Below are 20,004 nucleotides of genomic sequence, written 5' to 3'. Positions count from 1 at the left end.
TATAAATGCTCTATATGAAAAAGGCATTTAGTTATTGTTCTCTACATTCATGAAATCTACGCAGAAGAAAATTACCTACAAGAGAGATCTAATTAAACATGAAGTAGAACTACTTGGTTTTCTCAGAATGGGGAGGTAAATGAAAATCTAGAATGGGGTTCTAAGGAAGAGTATGACATCTCTGTCCAGTCCATTTTCGCCAGAACATAGAAAATGTCTGGACATCAATATGCCTGGAGGCATGAAGATAGAAAAGATGGCTTCAATTCTCAAGACGTCAAGGCAGGGAAAGAACTGAGTACTTATGAATTCCAAGCCTTCCCTCTACCCTATTTTATGTGTAAGAAAATAAGGCCCAGAGAAGTTAAGTGGGTATCCTGAGGGGATAGAGCTAGTCAATCTAAGTAGGAAAAGAACTGTAGTGAAACTCACTTGGGGCAGCTGAAAGGTTACTGAAAGGTCTGTACACAAGGAGCATTGCAGGCGAAAGGCATAGAGGGTTTCCAGCCAAAGACGTCTCCACCCCTTACCCTTCAGGACTCCCGCTGTTCCCATGCTGATGAAATGTTTTGGTAAAAGATAAAACCTGGGGGAAAGCAAGGAAAGAGATGTGGATGGGAGCACAGGGAAGCAAGGGTGAGTGAGAACTCTGTGGGCCAGAGAGGCCCCCTGACAACTCTGCCCTAGACTGGCCTCATCAGAGAGGTGTGATCACCAGCATTCACTCCAGTCCAGGCTAATTCTAGCCCTGTGGGCATCACCCCATCCAATTCGAACCCAGGTCCTGGAGCTTGCCTTACCAGGACACTGCTTCTGCTGCATCACATCTAGAACCACCATAACCCCACGAAAGGAAGGTCAGAGAAATGCTCAGAGTGGATCTGCACAAATATTTGCCTTATCTCCCCTCTAAGGTGGGAAGTTATTTCTGGAGAGAGGGCAAGGAGCTGTGTCTTATTCACCTAAATAAGCCCCTTAGTAAGGCTTAATATAAAGCCTTGTTTGTGGTGGATGCTTAAACAAGTGCCCCACACATCTTACGACTAACTCATTCAGCCTTTACCATGCTTCCTTGGCATGACCAACAAACCTGAAGCAGCATCTTTCAGCAGTAAACACTCAGGGTGCCTTACTAGACTTCCTGCCACCAGGGAGCTGGGGTAATTCCCTGTGGCCCCATTCCAGCAAGAAGAGCCACTTCACTTCCAAGCTCCTTTCTTTGTTGTTTGTCTCTGCCCACCAATCAGCTAGAAATTTTCAATAGCCTCTGAACTCCATCGCTTTCCCTTTTAAGAAGCAAAGCATAGCTAAACTCATCTGGACCTCAGATGGGGTCTGCCTTTTCTAAGATGAAAAAGCCAATCATTTAAAGAAGTGAAACAAAGCATCCAGGCAGAGTGAGTGAGGATGTGAAGAACACATCCACGGCACACAGCAATAAACAGGCTTAACAGAGACCTTGCCTGTCCCTTCTGTGTGTCAAGGAGAAAGTGCTCCAGTTTATACATATTCTGGATGAACACAGAAGAGTGAGAAGAGTTTATTACAAACCTGCACATTGTGCACATGTACCCTAAAACCTAAAGTATAATAAAAAAAATAAATAAATAAAAAAGTAGTTTCACTGGTTTTCAAAACAAAAAAAAAAAAAAAAAAAAAGAAAGACGCTAGAGAGGAGAAGGAAGGTAAGGCAGGCAGAGAAGAGGGAGTTGCAGGAGCATGTTGGTGTACAGGATGGGCCCTGTTTGGAGAGTCCAGCACAACCTCCTGATAGAGTTTGCCTGGATCACATCTTTCAAAGGACTTCTCAGAATGGTGGTATCTGAGCCAGGTGACCAAAGAGAGATGATTGGGTCACAGAGGGTCCTGCATCCTTCCCCCTTTCACTTACAAGGAACCAGGAACAAAAGAGCACCTTTGCTGGACTTGGCCCAAGGAAACAAGCTCTGCCTAGGTCCACTTACTTTCCATTGGGTACAAGAGGGAGGAAGAGCAGAAAAGAGAAAAATATGGGCTCTTGCCTTTACAACAGAGAATCCCTGCCCCTGGTCCAAGATTATCCAATGTTTGTCTTGGCTTCTAACTAATCGGATATTTCCTCTTCCCTTGCTGAGTGTGGTTTGCCCAGAAGTGGTGGGTAGAGCCCTAGCAGGAGCAGATGGCTGACAGCCCACTTCCCCCACCCTTGATATCCAATATGAACATTTCTCTACTTAGAAATAATAAAGCAAAGTGATAGAAATAATAGTGAATATTTACTAAAGCAGCACTGAGGCATGCATTGAAAAGTATCTAGTATATAATACCTACTTCACATACATTTTAGTCATTACAAAACCCCATGAGGTCTGCATTATTAATATCATCCTTGTTTTATGGATAAGGAAATTGACATATAGCTCTGTGATCTGTGATGCAGAGAAATAACAGAATGTTCTAGAAGACCAAGAAGGTGGGGAAGGAGGAGGCTCATACGACCTAATTTGATGGGAACAGATAAATATAACATAAACAATGATCTTGGAGTCATCCTTGACTCCTCTCTCATTTTCCATTTTCAATTTATGAGAAAATCCTTCCTGCTCTACCTTCAACGTACTTCTACATTCTGACCACTGTTCACTACTTTCACTGTTATTGCTCTGGTCCAAGTCACCATCCTCTCTCTCCAGATCTGCAGTAGCCTCCTAATTGGTCTCTCTGCTTCCACTCTTGCTCCTCTTTAAACTCTTCTCAACACAGTAGGCAGATCCAGCCTGTGAAAATCTAAGGCAGTTCAGACTATTCTGCACAGATCCCTCCAATGGCTTCCTGTCTCACCCAGAGTAAAATCAGTCCTTAAAATGACCGAAAGTTCTGTGCAAAATCTAACCTCCATATTTCTATTTTCCATTTTTCTGTCCTTTCCTTGCTGTTCTTCAGATACACTGGCCTCCTCTTTGTCCCATGAATAGACCAGACACACCCCTCCCTCAGAGCCCTTGCATGGCTTGTTCCCCTTCCCAGGAATGTTCCACCCACAAACACTCCTAAGCTTTGCTGCCTTCCAGTCTTTTCCAGAAAGTGCTCTACAAGTGAGGCTCTCTCTGGGACATGCTGTTTAAATTTCACAGCTAATTTTTCTCCTTAGCGCCAATGACAATTTTTACCATATTTCGTCATTTCTAAGATTTTTTTTTCATATACTCACATTTTTGAAATCAAGATCTATCTTAGAGTTGATGATGTGTCCTGACTTGTGTTCCCCTAAGGGCAGGCTTGGGTCTGGAGCACTAAATACCAACCCTCATATTCCAGTCATTAACCCCACTACGCTTTGGGGTTATGTGTTTGCTCTGGGCTGGGCAGCCAAGCAGATCAAAAGACACCATGGTGTATACAGGAGGTAGGACACAGCAGCACTGAAACCACAAGCATCAACTTTAGCTGGCACATGTTTGTTTTGTTTATCATTAAATTTCTTTCTCAGTGGCCCAAAAAATTGTAGCGCATCTTACAATCACTGATATCTTTGACTTGAGGAAAGATGACAATGTTCTCACTTACTGTGTGTCTCTACCCCTAGAAACAGTCTTCATGGCAGCACATAGTTCTCCAAAATGCATAAAAGAAGAGGAAGCTACCCTTTCTAGATATGCCTGGTACACAGTAGGACTTCAGTTCATCACTGTTGAATGAATGAAGCAAGCGAATAAATACTAAATGCAGATGCAGTAAAATAAACTATCATGAGGTTCTTCCCTTGAAGTTACAACCACAGGCAGGTTTAAAATCATTTTTCAGGATTGTCCAAGTGGCTTTGTGGCCAGAGCTGGTTTTCTTGATGTGATTAGTGATATTGGTCTCCAGAAAAGTTCTAACACTCTTTACCCTATGTCTTCCCAAGAAGGTGTTTAGGATGTAATCAAAGCCAAGGATGCCACTATGGTACCATGCTGTGGAGTGTGGGTGGCTGGCAAGATTTCTGGGGTAGGAGTGGAAGAAAGGCTTTTGGAGTAAGGAGCAAGAGTCAGATAAAGGCACCTGCATCTGTGTGGTGTATTCTTGCCTTAGAAAGTCTTATGTTCCTTTGAGATGCATTTTTCTTTCTTCTTCCACACTGGGCACTACTGCAGCAGGAAGAGCCAGTAGGAGAAGGAGGCCCACTCACCCCTGAAAGGCTGAGCAAGAAAAAGAAAGCCTGGGATAGTAGGCAGCCCCTCAGTTGGCTTATTTGATCTTTGCTGTCTTCTGTGGTCTAAGAAAGAAATGGCCCCTTTCCTTGGGTAGCTAGGTTCGGTCACACATGAGTTATAGCTATTTCTTCTGACCCAACCCAGCTTCCCAGCACTGGGATTCCCTACAGAGATTACACACCAAAGCGAAATAGTCATAAATGGTGATTTTCTTTTCTTCAGAAAGTCCCCTGCGGGTACTTTGCATATGATATTTTACATAAGTTGGCAGCTGCATGGAGAGAAGGCAGTTTGACATTGTTTGAATATATTTTTCTCTCATTCCAAGGAAACTCTACAAACTCAATATTTATAAAGGGGCAGTAATGTGATTGTGTGTCTAAAGAGCTCCTATCATCTAGATTTCTGTATCTTCAAAATTTATTATGGTGCTACACAAATAATTGATACTCAAAAAATTTGCAAGAGAAAGTACAGTTTCATAATAAGTAAGCCAATACTCACCGAGAGTTTGCCTTGAAGTTTTTTCCCCACCACTTTAAATCAAAAAATTAATAAGCATAACATGGTTCTGTTTAACAGTAGGCAAGTCACTTCTCCTTCTAGACTTCTATTCTCCCATCTATAAGAATGAAGCATGAGGCATACGATCCTTAATACTCTCCTACCTCTAATGTTTAATAGATCAATGTGATTCAGTTTGCCAAATTTCCAATCACTGTTTGTTTTCTCCAGTAACAAACTCAATGGGCTGATGCCGTATCATGTACAATGGACTGAGATCTGTCAATATATACCCAAATGTGAGAAGAAGTGTTTTGGAAAAGAGAAAACTTTCCAGAAGTCCCCATTTGTCTTTGGCTAGGCATTTTTACTCCCCAAAGAATTCTTGCGTTTTTGAAATACCTAAATGAAATATTGCAATATTCTTTAATCTTTTAGCTTTCAAAGGCAAGAAGAATTTCCCTCCTCCTCCAAAAGTTCCAGTCTGCATCTGTTGAAATAAGTTGACAGTAGACAGATTAACAGGAAAAAGGTACATAAATTTATTAATGTATACATAGACACAGAAGTCCTGCAAATATGAGATTCAAGGAAGAGCCAGAGGACTGAGGTTTCTATACCATCCTGAGATTACATAAAGAATGGGGCTTCAGGGCTTCTCGGAAGAAGGAGCAGCACAGGCTATGAAAGACTCAGGGGAGGAAAGCATGGTGAGCTAAGGCTGTCTTGTTAGAAAGATAAGAATCTCTCAGGTAGCTGCTCTCAGAAAGAATAGATGGTACTTGGTGATAAAATGTTTCTCTGTCAAACCTCTAAAAGCATCATACTTCTGTCACCTTTTCCTGTGAGTTAAGTTCTTCCTAGATTGGGATAAAACAGATACGGGGCTTCACAGAGAGCCTGTTTTCATTGCTGTTTACGTCACTGTTTATTTCACTAAGGTAGATTTGCTCTACAGATATAAATCTCTCCCACAAAGGACAGCTTTTCAGAGCTATTTCTGGGTCTGCAGCCCCTCTTAATCCATATAGAAATATGCCAAGGAAGATTATTTGGGGGTGCCATGTTTTGGTTTCCTTCAAGCTCTTTGGCCAATTACATAAACACAAACAGCTTTAAGCTCTTTAGTCTATTACCCAACCGCCAACAGCTTTACTCAATGTGCTGATTGGTGGTGTCTATACAGCGAAGAGAAAGTGGATGAGCTGTCCTGCAGCAAACTCACTATTGCTTTTGTCTGTCCGGGTTCCCTCTGTTCTGATGCAAAACTCCTTCTGTTTCTGGACGTCACTTCTACAACTCCCCGGTACCCACAGCATGCAACCACAACTCTTCGACTTGCATGAAAGGCCCCTAGTCCTCTGGCCTAAACTTAATCATCCTGACCTCACTTTACTGCCTCCACATACTTAATGCTTCAGCCAAACTCCCTTTCTGAAAACAAACACCAAAAGAATGACTCGTTCTGCAATTGACTGGATATGAGAGATTAAGGGGATGGGAGATTCAGAACTGACTCCTAGAGATGAAGCTAAATGAAGTATGTAATCACCATTAATGCAGCACTACTCATGTACAAGGAAGTTAAATGGAGAGAATAACACCTCACCCCTGGAAGTACAAGATAAGATGTGATATATCGTAAACTAAGTAGTTGCCTCACGTGGAACATATTGAACTAACAATATTATCTAAAATGTATTGCATGTCAACCACATACCAGGCTCTCGGCTGTCATATTCACACATTTTCTTTGGTATATATTTATCATGTTGCACTACATGATATTTTGAAATGAGTGCAGAGTGTAGCATGGCTAGAGCAAGTTAATTAACATGCATTACCACACATGCTTTTTTGTGACAGGAACACTGATATCTACTGTTTTAGCAATTTTCAAGAATACAACACATTGTTACCAGAGTCACCATGTTGTACAATAGGTCTCTTGAACTTATTCCTACTATCTAACTGGAATTTTGTACCCTTTATCTTAGCTGATTTGATCTCACAACCCTCTAGATGTAGACACTACCATTCTTATTTTACAAAAAGACTTCTAAGGCTCAGACAAGGGCAAGGCTATACAACTTATGAAGCAAAAGATCTGGGATACAAACCTAGGTATAACTTCAATGGTCTTGCTTTTTTCCCCTTATGTCATATTGCCTAAAAATAGGAATTTAAGTAGGGTCTACATGAAACAGAATAGTACATATATACATATATCCAGAACAATGGTGCATACATACGACAGACATACTTTAAATACAGAGACTTAAAGTACCACTGCTAGTGTCTGAAAAGTTAACACCATATTTCCCTCATTGGCATTTCTCAAGGTCAATTATATTTTCCCCATTCGACAGATGAGTAAATCGAGAAAGGTGTACTATGATGGTTGATTTGGTCCAATCGGCAGATTAGTCTTGTTTGTTTTTGCTTTTGTTATAACCTAACAGCTGAAACTTCATTGGCTGCATATGTATCTCTTTGGAATGCTTTTGTCTGACAGTAGTAGAAAACCCAACTTAGAGTGGCTCTGAGCAATAAGGAAGATATTAAGTTATCTCATGGAACCAGAAGAACATAGCTTTAGTTCTGGAGCTTAACTGGCGCTCTTTCTAATCTTCCTGGTCAGCTACACTCAGGACCTTGACCCCTTTATTTTCATCCTTTTTTATTGCTTTGGGGTCACAGGAGAGCTTCTACAACTCCACATTCATGTTCTTTCAATAATGTCCCTCTCAGGGTGAAGGGAAGATGTGCTAAATGCTTTCTCTCAATAGGCTCTGTGTTTTTATTTGGAAATGAAGCTTCTTGTGGGTCTTCGTCCTATGTCTCATTGAGAAGAATTAGGTTATGTAGTAAATCAAACACTAGAAAAGAATATGAGATTTCCACAGCAGCTTTAGGTCAAAGAAAGTTAATTTTTTTAGGGGATGAGGTGGGGCTTTCTTTCATAAAAACAATCACCCAAATGCCTACCAGTCAGGCTGAGATTAGAACTTGGGTCCCCTAAGTTTCTGTCAAGAATGACTGGAGAATTAGTTCCTGAAATCTAAGCCTGACCATGAAGAACCATCAGCAAATCAACCATTCAACTTTGAAGGCTGCTTTCATTATTCAGTAAGATATATTTTGATGCCTATGTTTTAATGCGCAAATAAGAGTGGAATGTTAGTCCCAACATGTTTTCCAAAGCCAAACACTATCAACAGATCTCTCTTCGGATGAAGAGGAAAACGGTTATTTGGAACATAGCTCTTGGCCTCAATGCCATTTCACACCCAGCCTCAGACAGGCCCAACCACAAGCCACTCTATCCAAATGGATCCACGCTGGGTGTTGACACAAGAACAGCTGATGTGGAGTGAAGAGCCTGCATCTGGAACCAGGATTGGATTTAAGGCCAGGCCCTGGCACTTACACCCTCTGTGAACCTTAGCTGTTCTGTATGGAGACAGGGAAACCCTTCAGGGCAGGGACTGTGCTATGATCACCCCTCCAGTTTCAGTTCATACCAAATGGCCAGCACACTGCTGACACTCAATAAATACATTCATTCACACACTCATTCATTCATTCATTAGGGCCAAGTCCTATCTAGGTGGTGGAATACAATAATGAATAAGACAGATACATCTCATGCTCTCATAGCCTTAGTCTAGCTAACAGGTGATACAGACAAGGAGATAAGCAGGAACAGAAGGGCATGATAGATGTCTCTACAGGAGGGAGGGGTGTCCTGTGGTTACACATTGGAGACAGGTTAGAAGGCCATGGGATGCTACTTATGAGATGACGTATAAGCTGGGCTTTGAAGTACAAGTAGAAATTATCCACATGAGGAGGGAAGAGAGAGGAAAAGCACCCCAGGGGGATGAAACAGAGATCTGGAAGCAAGAGACAACTATATGTCTTTGAGGAAGTAAGAGTAATTTCAATTGACTGGACTGTAAAGTACACATGAGTTTGCAATTGGCAGTAGGGTGGGGTGGTGATTGGTGTTAGGGGTAGTGAGAGTAACAAGAGATGGGGCTGAAGAAGCAGATGAAAGTCAGATCTTAAGTCTTGAATAAAAATTTTGTTCAATATCCCAAACACATGAAAGGGCTTTAAGCAGATGAATAAAATGATCATATTTGCATTATTTTACATATTGATTTCACTTCTGTGTAAAGAAGGAATCAGAGGAGGCAAAGACTGGTGATATGGAGGTTGATTAAAAGGCTACTAAGATAGGCCAGGCTAGAGATGATAGGATAAAAGTAGACAATGAAAATGGCATTACCTGACCCATCTTTGTCACAGGCATGTTTATTCTTTCATCCCTTTACGCATTGACTAACTCATCCAACTGTAATTAACTAAGCCAGGTACCCTGCTACAGGTATGGGTTGGTCTCCATCACAGCTATCAAGGGTTACAGTCTAGCAGAAAAGACAGACTGGTGAGTCAACCATTACATTGTTGTAATGCTGTAAGAGTAGAGTGGTAATATGGGTGTTTTCTGTTTGTTTTTGTTTATTTACTTTACCTTTTCCCCTTTCTCCTGATAACATAAGATCTCTTTTTTATGGGAAATCCCGTAGAATTCTACATGGTTTGAGCAACCCAGCAAACCTATTCCCATGACCGCAGAGATGATTTAAGTTGGGGCATATAAATCTACCAGAGACAGGCAAGACCCCACCATCATATTTAGCATGTATGCACTGAGACAGAGAAGGTCTGTCTACTTTAGGATTTTGACTTGTAAGGAGAATGAAGACAGCATTGCCAAGGGTCATGTTGCCTCCACACTCAAATTGTCTGTTGAAATTAAAGCTGGGGTAAGCAGAGCTGAAAGGTAGAAAGAAAAAGTACACCAATGCCCAGATTATAACATTTAAACCTTCAGATTATCCCCTTCATCTCTTTATCCTAGTTATATGAGCCAACATTCCCCTTTTAGGACTATGCAAGTTTGAATTGGGTTTCTGTTGCTTACATCTAGAAGAATCTGAATATAAATGGACCCATAGATATACAAAGGATGAGAAGTATAAAGTTGCTTGTTGAAAAAGAATACGTTTCCCAGAAGAGGTGATCTTGAGCTGAACCTTAAAGCGTAAGAGGATAGCATTGTCTAGGTAATAGGAGTAGAAGACAGAGGCATTCCAGGCACAGAGAATTGAATATACAAAACTTGAAGGCATAACATACAAGGGAGTGAACAGGGAAGGCTAAGTTTTCTAATATTGTAGAACACATGAATATAAATGGACAAGTGCTTATGTGTATTAAGCTGTGGGAGGAGGGGGAGGCTGGAGCCGTAGGAAAGAAAGATCCAAAGAGGTGCCCTTTTTCTCCTGTGTACACATCTCCCCAAACTCATATATAACTGGATTGGGGAGACGATATGTGCTGAGCTGTTCTCTCTGGATGAACTTTAGGATCATCTTGCATTTGTTGCCCTCTTATTTTCACATCAAAATCTGTTTTTGTGTCTCCAAGACTTGTTCATGATAGCCCGTTTTCAGTTTTTCTTATTCCTCCTATTCTCTAAACTCTTTTAAGAATTTACACAAACATTACTACCTTTCAGAAGCCTTTCGTGATTTTTCCAGGCAGAATTGTGCCTTTTCCTCTGGGATCTCATACTCTTGGCCTGTGCCTCTGCCTCTGTTAAACGCACATTTCATTATGTTTCACATGAAACTAGTTTTTGTATGTTCCCAGTATTGTGGGGTCTTTGAGAGTACGAACCCTGATTTTTCATCTTTGGGGAGCCTAGCACAGTGTCTGGACACTAGAATTGTCATAGAAGTGCTTTTAAAAGTGATGTAAGTGCTGACAATAAAACTTTAGCCAGCTCCAAGAGTTTCAGTTTGAGCTCAATAGCAACACCAACAATGAAAATCCAAAGCCTAAGAATACTGTTTGAACTTTCTGGGTTGGGAGATAGTTACAAATCTTTAACTTCCAAAGCTTTTCATTAAAACTGGAAGAAAATGTGAGACCAGTTGTGCTCACAGTATTTCAGCTTGACAGTTTCTGGGCTTAGCTGGAGTCAATGAATGAACTTGAATAATGGAGAAAACCCACCCACAAGGCCTTTTGAAGCAAAAAGAAGAGAAGTGAGGGAATCTGACCACCTCACTTCTGTGCTTCTGGGACATTTTTCAAAGTGACAAACAGGTTAAAAGGGAAAAAATCCACTTATCCTATTCCAGATTTGCAAATAACACATGTTGTTATGGCATCATAAGGACAATCATTTGAAAAATTGGTGATTTTTTATCTTTTATACAGATGTCTTAGTGTCAGGCAGATTCAACTTATGGGAGATCTTTCTGCCAATATGGCTCATTTACTGACCATTCAGCAGGTGGAAAGCATGAAACAGATTCCTTGGTTGTAAAGGAGTCTGAAAATACACGTACTTAAGCCTGAAAGATTCGGAGATTTGTCCTGTGTCCCTTTTCTGCAAGATGCAAAAAACATACGGATTCAGTTGAGCACCTTGATAATCAACCAGTCCTTCAGGGTGGTCCAAAGGGTAGATACCACTGAGCTGTAGAAACTGTGGTCACCAGGCCCACCCTTGTGGGCAACTTCCAGAGCTAAGCTAGAGAGGCCAGAGCATCAAACTTTATGAAGTGGAAGTTAGGATTTACAAATAAGGTCCATAAAACTTTAATACAAATATAAGCCATGCTTATGTTGCAAAGTTAAGTTTAAAGAAATGACTCAAGGTCATTTAGCATAAGAAAGCAACTACACACAAACACATATATACATGTGTGCAGATATGTGTCTGTGTGTGTGCGTGTGTGTGTGTATATATATATATATATATTTGCATATTTTGTGGGTGCAGGCTGTGGCCACTGTCACAAAAGAAAGACTCTTGGCACATTTACTGCAACCTAGGAGCTAGACCACAGCCTTGCTGATCCAGAAGAAAAATATTCTCAATCTACTCAGAAATGGCCAAACCTGAGGGTTAGCCTGACACTAACTAAATTAACAGAGAAATAACAATGCATTATTCCACAGTAAACATTTCATTTTGGCAGGCAGAATCCTTATGTATCCTACCAAGACATTCTGCTTTCCCAAGCTTGAGATACATGGAAAGCCACTATAATAATCAGAAGGTTGCTGAGTATCTCAGTTAGGACTCTCAGTTGCAAATGGCAGAATTCCTGATCCAAAAGGACTAAAGCAATTGTCTCGTATAACTAAATATTAATACTTCAGAAGAGTATCTTCAGGCACAACTTGATCGGGTCAGGGCCCAGTCACTTGCTCTCCGTCGCTCAGCTCTGCCTCCCGCCACGTTGGCTCCTTCCTCAGACAAGATCTCTTCCTGGGACATGAAAGGCATGTAGCAGATTCAGATCTTGAATCCTCTCAAATTGAACACTGTGGATAAACAGCGAGCTCCTTTTCCAGAAATCTATCCCAAATAGTGCCTGTGTATCATGTGCCCATCCTTGAGCCAGACAAGGTAATCAGAGAAAGATGATGCCCAGCTGTGCTTGGTCCCAAGAGTTGGAAAATTAAGTCCCACCGAAACCACTGGAATGAGAATACATTAATACACCACAGGTATACCCCACAGATCTTACAGGCTTGGTTCCAGACCACCACAATAAAGCAGGCCATATAAGTCTTTTGGTTTCCCAGTGCATAGAAAATATATGTTTATACTATACTTGTAATCTATTAAGTCTGTAATAGCATTATGTCTAAGAAAAACCATGTGCATACCTTAATTTAAAAATAATTTATTACTAAAAAATACTAATGAGCCTTCAGCACATTGTGATCTTTATACTGGTAGACGGTCTTGCCTTGATGTTGATGGCTGATGACTGATCAGGGTATTGATTGCTGAAGGTTAGGGTGACTGTGGCAATTTCTTAAAATAATATCACTGTGAAGTTTGTCACATAGATTGACTCTTCTTTCCACATACACACACACACACACACATACACAAATTACTGTATTATGTGATGCTGTTTGATAATATTTTATCCACCGTAGAACTTCTTTTAAAATTGGAGTCAACTCTCTAAAATCCTGCTTTATCAATTAAGTTTATAAGCCTTAGTTTGTAATTTTTTATATTTGTAATATTCTAAATTCTTTGTTGTCATTTCAACAATGTTCACAGTGTCTTCCCCAGAAGTAGATTCCATCTCAAGAAGCCATGTTGTTAATCTCATAAGAACAACTCCTCATTTGTTAAGGTTTTATCATGAGATTGCAACAGTTCAGTCACATCTTCAGGCTCCACTTCTAATTCCAGTTCTCTTGCTATTTCCACCAAATCTGCAGTTACTTCCTCCAATGAAGTCTTGAATCCCTCAAGTCATTCATGAAGATTGGAATCAACTTCTTCCAAACTTGTGTTAATGTTGCTATTTTGACCTCCTCCCATGAATCATAAATGTTCTTAAGAGTGTCTAGAGTGGTGAATCCTTTCCAGAAGGTTTTCAACTTATTTTGCTTAGTTACCTTAGAGGAATTACTATCTATGGCAGCCATAGTCTTACAAAATGTATTTATTAAACAATAAGACTTGAAAGTCAAAATTAATCTTTGATCATGGGCTGCAGAATAGATGTATTAGCAGGCAACACTAATCTCGTTATACATTTCCACCAGAGGTTTTGGGGTGACCAGGTACATTGCTAAGGAGCAGTAATATTTTTTAAAAGATATTTTTTCTATTAATAAATCTGTAGGTCTTTATAATGAACTTAAAATATTTAGTAAACCATGCCATAAACAAGTATACTATCATCCAGGCTCTGTTATTACATTTATGGAACACAGGCAGAGTAGATATAGCATAATTCTTAAGGGGTCTGGGATTTTCAGAATGGTAAATTAGCACTGGCTTCAATTTAACATCACCAGCTGCATGTCTGACCCCTAAGAAGAGTATCAGCCTATCCTTTGAAGTTTTGAAGACAGGCATTGACTTCTCCTCTCTAGCTATAAAATCCTAAATGTCATTTTCTTCCCATATTATCTATGTTTTATCTACTCTGAAAATACGTTGTCTAGTGTAGCCACCTTCCTCAATGATCTTAGCTAGATCCTCTGGATAGCTTGCTATAGCATCTGTATCATAACTTGCTGCTTCAGCTTACACTTTTATGTTACGGAGATGGCTTTTTTCCTTAATCTTCATGAAAAAAAAAGCTCTGCTAGCTTCCAAAAATTTTACTGCAGCTTCCACACTTCTTTTAGTCTTCATAGAATTGAAGAGAGTTAAAGCTTTGCTCTGAATTAGGTTTTGGCTTAAGATAGCGTTTTGGCTGGTTTGATCTTCTATCCAGACCATTAAAACTTTCTACATATCAGAAATAAGGTTGCTTCACTTTTTATCCTTCATGTGTTCATTACAGTAGCACTTTTTATTTCCTTCCAGAACTTTTCCTTTGTATTCACAACTTGGCTGTTTGGTGGAAGAGTTCTAGCTTTCAACCTATCTCAGCTTTGTACATTCTTTCTTCGCTAAGCTTAATCATTTCTAGCTTGTGATTTAAAATAGGAGATGTGTGACTCTTCCTTTCACTTGAACACTTAAAAGCCATTGCAAGGTTATTAATTGGCCCAATTTCAATATTGTGTCTCAGGGAATAGGGAGGCCCAAGAAGATGGAGAGAGATGGAAGAAGGGTTGGTTGGCGGAGTGGTAGTAACACACACAATTATTAAGTTCCTCACTGTATATGGTCATAGTTTGTGGCACCCAAAACCAATTACAATAGTAACATAAAAGATCACTGATTGTAGATCACCAAAACACACATAATAATAACAGAAAAGTTTAAAGTACTGTGAGATTCACTAAACTGCGACCCAGAGACAAAGTGAGCACATGCCATTGGAAAAATGGTACCGACAGACTTGCTCAACCTAGGGTTGCCACAATATCTGTGAAGCGTGATAAAGCAAAGCACAATTAAACAAGGTATGCCTTTATTTTGATAAGGCATTTAGGAGATCAAAGATGCATAAATCACCCTGAAAAAGCCTAAAAGCACAGATGGTCACTAAATGGTCTTTGCAGAAGAATAGAGTTAGGTACCCATAGAGCTCATTCTGCAGAGTGAGACACTGTGTCAGGATGTGGCTGATTTTCCAGGGGCCCTGACAAGAATCTGAACTCTACACCAGTAGGCCTCTTTCTCCACCTTTCCTCCATGCAAGACTTTTCTTGATATTGCTTAATAATTGTCATTGTTAAGATAGAGTTGCTTAATAATTCTTAGGTATATGTTCAGTAAATATCAGCTCGAAGGGCTGCCAAGTCATAAGTCTGAAGAAAGGGGCACACATCTAGGCCTAGTCCAGTGACAGTCTTTTCTGTGTAGAGAAAATGCTTAGTTCTTTCACCTCTTTGGCTGATTCATCCCCACAAGTAACTTTTAAAAGGTACAAATAATAGATCAATTTTCCCAGAGGAGGAAACTGAAGTCCAGAAATGAGAAGCATCAGATCTAACACTTGAACTCTTTATTGCTGAATCAATTAAGCAATCTTTTCATACTCTTCACTCAGGAGCCCTTGTCCCATGACACCTTTCTTGTCCTGGTTCTTCCTCAGTCAAAAGCACGAATTATCTTAACCTTTCCTTCCTCAGAGAGCATCTCTGAGAATTCCACCTGCCATTAGGGCAGACATTCTCTAGGTTACAGTCCTAATAATTAGCTGTGAGACCGCCTGAAGGCTGTATTAAAGTGCATGGAAACCAACACCAGCATTCTCCTACTTGCCTGTCTCTCCTTGGGGTTTCACAGTGCCACCACTAGCCGTGGTGATTAATGAGTTAATAATAAAGATGAGTTTTTGGATGCTTGAGCAGAGGGTAGCTGTCCACCAAAATGGATTAGCCTGGTCCACCGGGCGTGGTCCTGGAGGGACAGCTGCTGTATGTTCCTCCAGGGACCTTGTTTAGCACCAATCACCTTGTCATAAGGATATATTAAGGGGAAAGCAATTCTGGCTGCCTGCTCAGAAACGCTGACCGCTCCGGCTGCTTGTTGATTCTGAATTTACAGAGCTGGTCCTGCCCCAGGGGAAGCAGCACAGAAAGGAAGCCGAAGGTCTGGCTTCTTAGCATGCTCTAGGGTTAATATGGGACTTTGGAGAAGTCGCTTCCCTTTGAGCCTCAGTTTCCTCACCTAGAAGACTGTAGGACTAGGTGATTCCCAAGACTCTTTAAAAGCGAATCCGTAATCCTATTACTTAAGTAACTAAGTACACCATCAGTAACAGCAACTCACCATCCTCTTTAGGAGTATTTGCTGTAAAAATTGAGTCAAAGCCTTTCCATACAGGCTGAGCTTCCCAGTTTGACACAACAGAAGAATCATCTGAATTCAGTGTTCAACTCGCAGTCTCCAGTGCCACCCCACACAGAAAGGATCAACTCCTGGGAAAGACTCTGAAATCTGTGTTTTTAACAAACAACTCTGGTGAGTCTCTAATGGCTCAAGTTTGGAAAACACTGAGATAGACTCAATGGTATGCATGTGGCATCTGCAGAGATCCCAGGCTCATGGATCTCAAGCTTGTCTGCACAAAGGAATCATCTGGGAGCTTTAAAAGCCCTGCCACCCTGGTGCCATCTCCAGAAATTCAGACTTAATTGGGCTGGAGTGCAGCCTGGGCTTTCAGGATTTTAAAGACTCAGTTGATCCTGATACGCAGTTAGAACGCAAATCTCTGCCTTAAACCCTAACTGTGTGTGATTCCTATGTCTTCAACATTCCTCCTCCACCATCATTGGGGTAAGTGGCAGTCCAACAGAGCTCAGATGTTCCTGTAAGGACAACACCATCATCCAGCACCTGGTAGAGACTCCCATGACAGAAGGATCGATTCTTATTTTCCATGCACCAGCATGGCGGCAAGGGATGGAGGTCTTCTTATGCAAATGGGAGCATCAATTGCTCCCTCAGTGTTCCTGGGAAAGTGGGACTCACACTATGCCTATTCCCATCACAAGTGTTCAATGAACGCTACTTGTATCGAGGATCAAGAGAGGTTTTAGGAGATCACATGAATCTTCTGACAGTCCCAAGATACTTGGCAAATAATTGCCACAGGACATATTTATCACTTTCATTCAATTTTTTAAAAAGCAGAAATGGTGGTAACTTTAGCTATCATTTTCTGAGCTCCAATCATGTCCTCTGCACTGGGCTAGACCCAACAACCACTATCACTCACCCTCACCCCGTCTGCAAAAAGGAGGAGTCTCCCTGCTTGCTTCTCCCCAGGCTAGGAAATTCAACTTCAGAGACTTGAAGGTCATTCTGCTGGCACAAAACAGAGGTCCCAGCCCTCATCTGTCACACTGCAGGCCAGCCCCAGCCCCTACGCCACACCACCCTGCAATTTATTTGGTAGATTGTTTTATTTCTGAGTAATAAAGTCTCTCCCTCTGCCCACCATCTAATTCCATATAATTTACATGAAAACCCTGTCGCCAAAGTATTCTCTCTGTGGGAGACATCAGCTCCTGTCAGCCTTTTGAAATGTCTAGAGCAAAAGCTGGAAGCTTGTCTTGCAGCAGTTAAGCCATCAGCATATGTCTATTAAGGGAGAAGCATCCATTTTGAGAGTGACTTGACATTTTTAAAATGTCTATTTGTTACCAACAATATCCTTTCAAACCTTTCAAAATCCCCTAAAAGCAACAAAATCAGCTAGCATGCAGGTGAGCCTATCTTCCCTGTCACTGTCTGAGCAGTGATATTTCAGCACTGAAAGGAGATGTGTGTGTCTGCATATGTGTGTGCATATATGTATGTGTATATGTGCAAGTATATGTGGAAGGCACATGCCTGTGTATATATTTGTATGTGTGTGTGCATGCATGCACTCGTGTGCAGACAAAACAGAGGACTCTAACAATGAGGTAGATGTAGGACAGAGACAAGAAGAACCTGAGTCCACTCACTTCTTTCATCAAGCAAAATGAAGGATCTGAAGCCATCACCAGCCCTTAAATCTCTGCTCTCCTTCAGTAACTAATCAACCAGCTTGGGACTCATGCTTCTCCTCTGTAAAAGGAAGAATCAATTATTTATGGAATTGATTTCCCCCTTGATCACTTACAACTCTCAGCAAGTCATTTAATTTCTTTGTGCCTCAGTTCCCTCATAATTATGAGGAATAAAAGAGCTAATAAATGTAAAACAAAATATATGGAATATAATGAGCATTGTTGTTATTGTCATTCTTAACTCAAAAATATTATTGGTTTGTTCCACTTCACTATCTTGGGGAACAGATTAATGATATATTTCCTTTAATTGTCAAATTAGAAAACTATCCACCCCCATATTATAGATCAACAGAATATCTAGTCTTCCTCCTAGGGTTTTCCTCTTTCCAAAATTTTCATGACCTCCCAAACATTGTTGATAGGCTCTGCTAATACACTCTGGTTTCAGGCTTGTCTTTCTCCAGGTATCCTTTGCTCCTGAGTTTCTTTTACAAAAAGCACCACAGTTTGTTATAAGCTTGGACACAGTCTTCTTCCTTAACATCTCCCCAAAAAATCTATGTTGCTTGGGATCCATGCATGAGGAATAGAAAAGAATAAAGCAAAGAGTGGCTCTTACCACTTCCAAGGTTGTACATGGGCCTTACAAACTATTAACCCATCTTGGATTTGCATTCTGCAGCTGGAAGGCTTAATGGGGGAGGCATCCAACCCTCACCAATAAAAAAGTCTTTGGCAACTTTCCCATCTAGAGACCAGATGACCATTTCTTAGTACCCAGAAAGAAGGAGGTTTCTTCCACGATCTCTGCCCACATCCAGCATAGGCTGGCTTCCTTTCTGACCCAGAGGGAGATAAAGCAGGGACATCCATTCTTCCAGAAATACTCTGGTCTTCCTTCCACCCACAGGGCAGTCTGATCACCAGAAACAGACAGGACAATAGCTGTCTTGCCATTTGTTTAGCAAAGTCTGAGTTGATCAATTTTAAATAGCACTTCCTGAACACATTAAGAGTACAGCATAAATTCACATTTAGGAGAAATAGTTCTCCCAGGACCATTCTAGAGAGATATACACTCAACTCACATTAAAAAGCCAAATTGTCAGTTTGGCAGAATAGGTGGTGTCTGTTTTACTGATATGTAACAAAAGGGATTTAGGAGGAATTTTCCAAAAGATAATTAGTGTTCCTCAGATGCAGGAAGCAAACATAGTCAGTGACCCTAAAATGTCCATACTCCAATGAAAGAAAAAAAGAATTAAAAATCCTATTTTTTCGGCACCCCATACACAGGGTTGTTATAAAGGCAAAATAAAATGCATTTTCTGAACTTTAAGAGGCTATAAAAACATTGGTCATAATTAATATGCTTCAGCCCCCCCCATTTTCCCATCTGAAAAAAATGGAATGATAATAATAGCTACCACACAAGTTGTTGTGATAATAGGATTTAATGTGTGACAATTTTACATGAGTATTAGGCACTATTTTTTATTTCCAATCTCTGGTAGAAATTAATTATGTGTTGTGGCTATGTCACTTCAACACTCACCATTAATTAATTAATTTATTTATTTATTTTATTTTTGAGATGGAGTTTCACTCTTTTTGCCCAGGCTGGAGTGCAATGAGCGATCTTGGTTCACCACAACCTCCGCCTCCCGGGTTCAAGCAATTCTCCTACCTCAGCCTCCCAAGTAGCTGGGATTATAGGCATGTGCCACCATGCCCAGCTAATTTTTTATTTTTAGTAGAGACGGGGTTTCTCCATGTTGGTCAGGTTGGTCTCGAACCCCTAACCTCAGGTGATCCACCCGCCTCGGCCTCTCAAAGTTCTGGTATTACAGGCATGAGCCACCGCGCCTGGCCAACACTCACCCTTTGTTATCTGAAAATAAGGTTATTTCAGGTCTGATTCTCTGCAGGGATGCAGAGTCCTCCACACAACCACACCTAGGATGTCCCTCCTGGGTGTGCTTTGCTATTAAATATGATTCATTCTGCAACCCAACTGGATTCTCAGCTTCTCACTGAAGTACTCCCTGACCAGCATATGAATCCCATTTCTCAATGCTTACAGTTCCATAGTAATATTGAACACTGTCTGATTTTGTTTGCCAGTCTTTAAGGTAATATTTCTAACTCTGAAATCAACCCATAACTTCCTCAAGGATGACCATTGCACCCCATTATTTATCTAGACAGTCTAAGTTATAACAAAAAGAGTAGGTGCATTTATTTCAGAGAATCTTGAATTCAAATCCTGCTTCTGTCACTTGTTAGTGGTCATATTTGG

The sequence above is a fragment of the Nomascus leucogenys genome, chromosome 16 (assembly GCF_006542625.1).
Source record: "Nomascus leucogenys isolate Asia chromosome 16, Asia_NLE_v1, whole genome shotgun sequence".
In the NCBI taxonomy this organism is placed as follows: Eukaryota; Metazoa; Chordata; class Mammalia; order Primates; family Hylobatidae; genus Nomascus; species Nomascus leucogenys.
Note: the sequence above shows the minus strand (reverse complement) of the source record.